This window comes from Cyprinus carpio, chromosome A19 (assembly GCF_018340385.1).
Source record: "Cyprinus carpio isolate SPL01 chromosome A19, ASM1834038v1, whole genome shotgun sequence".
Classification (NCBI taxonomy): Eukaryota; Metazoa; Chordata; class Actinopteri; order Cypriniformes; family Cyprinidae; genus Cyprinus; species Cyprinus carpio.
In genome coordinates, this window is record NC_056590.1 from 5801994 (window position 1) to 5807934 (window position 5941).

Consider the following 5941-nt stretch of genomic DNA (forward strand, 5'->3'; position numbering starts at 1 on the left):
TTCATGGCGCGCATACACTTTAATTTCATTGCCCATGATGGAAAAGGAGGGTGGCTTGTCTTTCTTGGCTTGATCCACCTGTTACCTAATCCACTGCGTCTCTCGTAAAAACACAGCACACTTGGTGTTTTCACCTCTAGTCCGGACCACCGCATGAATCTATCAGTATGAGAGAGCATGGTTTTAATCACTTTCTCATCCCTGGATGACACCCTGAACATCGTCTGCATAGGCCTGGACAGGGTTTGGCGATCTGATATGCGAGGAGGAGCAGAGGCACAGCCATTTGAGCACACTGGTTAAGGGCTAGGATAAAGTTTACTGCGCTCCATGGGCAGCCTGTCTTGATGCCAGTTCTTAGTTGGATTGGTCTAGTCAGTTGGTCTCCACAGATCACCTGGATATAAAGGAGTTTCTGTAGATATCCTTAATTATGCTAATATACGGTGTAGGTATGTTAATTTCATCTAAAGATGCGTTAATCATAACGCTGTGTGGCAATGAGACACGCATGCATCACGGAAGTCTAGAAAAACTGCATTTAAAACTTGGTGGATCATCTTAAAATCATCGATTGCTGTTTTCAGGCAGAAAACATGCTCGTTCATGCCTTGACGATTGATATAAGCTTTTTGCTTTTCCGACAGTATGTTCATTTCACAGAGCCATGGCAGGATGCGGTTCAAAATGCATTTCATAAGAACTTTATAAATAGTAGGGAGTAAAGATATGTCTCTCCATGTTGCTGGGTCGTCAGGTATATTATCTTTTTTCGGAATTCTGTGAATAAGAGCTCCTTTCCACGAAATCTGGTATTTTCTCATTGGTCATTACAAACATTAAATATTTGCGTTAGTGGCCGTACATGTCCATTGTTTTGTGGATTTAAGTGTTTCATATGTAACGCCATCAGATCCACACGCCTTGTTGTTTGGTAGGCTTTCAATCACCCTTAAAACCCTCCTGAGATGTAAACAGTGAGGTATCGGTGTTTCAGTAGGGGGATTTAACTCTAGCGCATCTAGCCAAGGGGGCGTGGCGAGGCGTTCACCGGTGGCATCGGCTTGGTTTTTATCGCAGTAATATTTATAAAACTCGCTCTGTATCATTCATGCTTGGCAGAGGTTCTGTGAAGGTACTGTTATTAAGAATGACTCTAATAGCTTTAGTCCTGTTGTTATTCCAGAGATATGCAATTTCATCGCGGCTTACATTTCTGGGGGAGCCTTTTCTGCTGCGTTCTCGTTGTTCTGTTGAGCGCTGGTTGAATGACCTCGCGCATAAAGCGGAACTGTTTCTCTATCCACTCTGTCAGAGCCTCGGTGTTCTGTCTGTTGGGGGTTTGTCAGTATTCGGCAGTTTGTTGAGAATCCTCACTGTGTATTTGAGAAAGAGGTATTCCGTAAGGTCTTCCGTTTCGATTATGCGCAGAAAAACGTTGCCGTTTTTATGGTATATTCCGTTTAGGATCGCCATGAGTTATTCCACTGTGTCGGGTCTGTTCCAGTATATGTTATCCTCTGTCTATCGTCGATCAGCTTTGTGTCTAGGGTTTTTCGGAAAAAGCTCTTTCTTCTGCTTCAAACCGCAACCATTCCTCATCGGAAAGACGCCGGGCAAATCCACCGAACTCTCCCGGGTTGTTTCCTACCAGGTGAGACGCCGGGTCATAGGTGCGCCATTGTTGTATGTATATTTTTGCCAGATTTGCGGGCTTTCTTTCAGCTGAGGGTCTGCTTCTGAGTTGTTGTTTGGATCATTGTGTATGTTATTATTGGCTTCAAATTAAACATCTTTTTTCTGCGTTTTCGGCGGCAGTTACGACGGGCGAGATACACACACATATAGAGACACACACACACACACACACACACACACACACACACACAAAAAACACACACAAATATAGAGACACACACACACACAACACACACATATATATATACACAACACACACACACACACCACCACACACACAAATCATATATATATATAGACCACACACCCACACCACACACACACACCATATATAGAGATACACACACACACACACATATATATATTCAGACACACCCACACACACACACACACACACACCACATATATAGGACACACACACACACGTATCCTAGGCGCACACACACACACACATATATATAGACACACACACACACATATATATAGACACACACACACACACACACACACACGTATATAGGCGAAAACACACACACACACCCACACTATATATAGACACACACACACACACACAAACACATCATATATATAGACACAACACACACACACACACCATATATAGAGATACACACACACACACAACCACACACAACATAGAGGACACACCACACACACACACACACAAAACATATATATATACAGACACACACACACACATATATATATATAGACACACCACACACACACACACAACATATATATAGAAACACACACACACACGTATATAGGCGCACACACACACACACATATATAGACACACACACACACATAGAGACACACACACACATATATATACAGACACACACACACACATATACAGACACACACACTCACACACACATATATATAGAACACACACACACATAGGCCACACACACACACACAACACACAGACGACCACGGGGACAAGACCACAGGAAAACAGATGATTCTTCTGCACAATCAGACTTTGCTGCAGCCTGGAATTGAACTGCTGGATTTCCGTCTGGTCAGAGGAGAACTGGTCCCCCGACTGAGTCTGGTTTCTCCCAAGGTTTTTTCTCCATTCTGTCACTGATGGAGTTTTGGTTCCTCTGGCTTGCTTAGTTGGGGACACTTCATTTACAGCGATATCGTTGACTTGATTGCAAATTATTGCACAGATACTATTTAAACTGAACTTAGCTGCATGATGACATCACTGAATTCAATGATGAACTGCCTTTAACTGTCATTTTGCATTATTGACACAGTTTTCCTAATTAATGTTGTTCAGTTGCTTTTGAAGCAATCTGTTTTGTTTAAAGCGCTATTTAAATAAAGATGACTTGGAATGATTGACATACATATATATCGACACACACACACACACATAATATATATATATAGACACACACATCATATATATATATAGACACAACACACACACACAACATATATATATATATATATATATAGACATACAACACACATATATACTATAAACACACACACACACACAAATATATATATCGTATATAGACACACACACACACACACATATATATATCTATATATATAGACACACACACACACATTATATAACACACACACACACACACATATATATATATAGACACACACACATATATATATATATAGACATACACACACACCCACACATTATATATATATGTGGTGTGTGTGTGGTGTGTCTATATATAATATATATATATGTGTGTGTGTGTGGTGTCTATATATATATGTATATGTGTGTGTGTGTGGTGTGTGTGTGTGTGTGTGTCTATATCCATATATATATATATGTGTGTGTGTCTATATTATATATATGTGTGTGTGTGTGTCCTATATTATATATATGTGTGTGTGGTGTCTATATGTATATATATATATATGTGTCTGTGTGTGTGTGTGGGTCTATATATATATATTTATATCATATATATATGTGTGTGTGTGTCTATAAATATATGTGTGTGTGTGTGTGTTGTGTGTGTGTGTGTGTGTGTCGCTATATATATATATATATATAGACAGACACACACAATATATAGACAGACACCACACACACACACAATACATACACACACATTTATAGACACACCAACACACACACATATTATATATTAGGACACACACACACATATCTATTGGCTGTCTATCTAGTGTAGTTCATTTATAATTAGTATTTACTATTAAATATTGATTTTTTTGTGATGTGTTTGCATGCATGTGTAAACCTGCGCATTCTTCTCTTGTTGAGAAGATCAGCTGGATTCATTCCCTCAGGATGAAAGAGATTGAGACGCTCAACCCGGTTGAACCTGATTCTCACAGAACAACACCAGAAGCATTTTACACAATTCCACGACACTGAAAGACACCGACCAGTCTTACCAGACGTGTGTGTGTGGTGTGTGTGTGTGTGTGGTTGTGTGTGTGGTGTGTGTGTTGTGTGTGTGTGTGTGTGTGTGTGTGTGTGTGTGTGTGGTGGGTGTGTGGTGTGCGAACCTCTTTATCTTTGAAGCCCCAGCAGCAGGATCTCCTCCATCAGAGTGAAGTCTCAGTGATTTGGAGTCGGTTTGTCCTGCTCTTCAGTCTGTCCTCTCCTCTCCTCCTCCTCCTCAGTGTTACATCCTCTCCGCTGGAGCCTCCGAGCGCCGGCTCCTCTTGGTCCGTGTGGTCATCCCTCCCTGCTATGCTCAGACCTCCACCCAACCATCCACAACATCTTTACCAATCTCAACTACACACCAGGAAATCACTCACTCAAGGACCTTAACTAAGCCTCCAAAAGCAGGTTAAGCGAAAAGCAAAATTTAGCGTTTTAGGTTCTTCAGTCTCGTCTTATTCAGTTATCAGTGTGTCAGTCTCTATCAAAACATGCTTAAACTCACCACATCTGCCTGGGTTAGAAAAGTTATAATGACGTCCAGCGTGAGATTTTCGTCTTGAGACTGTGTTCGCTTCCCTGTGCACTCAGCAGAAGACTGGACGCGTGCAGCGCTTCACCTGCGGACACGCCCCTGGCGACAGCCTCGGCCAATTAGGACACGCTTCAAGCGCCTCTCCTCCAATCAGAGCTCTCGGAAGCACACCTGTTCTACTGCGCAGGCGACGGTTAGCCGGATCCACAAAACGTGGAGACTTCACATTTCCTCAAATCTAACCTAATAAACGGGATCTGACCTTTATTAACTTCATGTGAATCCACAGTCGACGAGTAAGACATTTCTGTATATATTTTTTTTCATAATAACAGGCGATTCTTTATTTTTAAAAGGGCCAAAAGTACGTTTTAGTAGATTTATTTCCTTTAAAATTATTTCATATTATTGTGTTAATACAAAAAGGCTTGTAACATATGGATCATTTCGGGCTATGATTTTGCGTTGAGTTTCTGTAAGTCGTTTTTTAGGATAAATAAATCCTACACAATCCTGACATAAATAATAAATGTACATTTCACTTAATATTTTAGTGTCATAAATCATCTCACACATAACTGGTATTAGGTTAATTAAGTTTATTCAGCTTTCCGACTAACGTTAAATAGCTTTAACTATGATTTATAACTCTTTAAATCTTTGCGTATTCACGCCGCGCTCTCATTGGTCACTTCTACTCTGAGTCCCGCCCACCCGTTTACGTCAGATGTGTCGTTGGCACTGATATAGGTCAGTGGTGATATAGGCTCAGTGCTGATATAGGCTCTGTTATAGGTCAGTGGTGCTAAGGGAATATGCTACAGTAACACTGCAATAATCGCGTTATTGTTTGACGGAGGACCGGTTTTAATTTGTCGGTGTTTGTGCCGCGGGAGTCATGTCAGAGACTCCGGACACGGACACCCTGGAGCTGGAGTCCGAAGAGAAGCAGGTACCGATCAGTGACTGAAATAACACAGACAGAGCCCACACACACGTGTAAACCAGCCGCGACTCTAGCTTTATCTGAAAATGTTGTTAACACGTGAACGGAAAGAAATCGCGATTTAAGATAACGCTGATTGTGACTCGCGGAGATCCTCGCGCTGATTGGTTGAGCAGCCGGTCAGTCACGTAGATGCTCCATTCCTATTGGTTGGTGTTTGTTGTAAACTCGTTGTTTTGCCTGAGAGGGACAGATCTTATTTTATTCAGATCGGATTCAAGTGCAGCGTTATTTTGTTCTCATCTGATCAGCGCCGTAAGTAAACTCGATC

General features: G+C 41.4%; 1 pseudogene; it reads right to left on the reverse strand.

Moving 5' to 3' along the window:
• LOC109058807 overlaps positions 1 to 4424 on the reverse strand; it is a 12668-nt pseudogene extending 8244 nt beyond the window's left edge.
• Positions 4425 to 5941: the final 1517 nt, after the last annotated feature.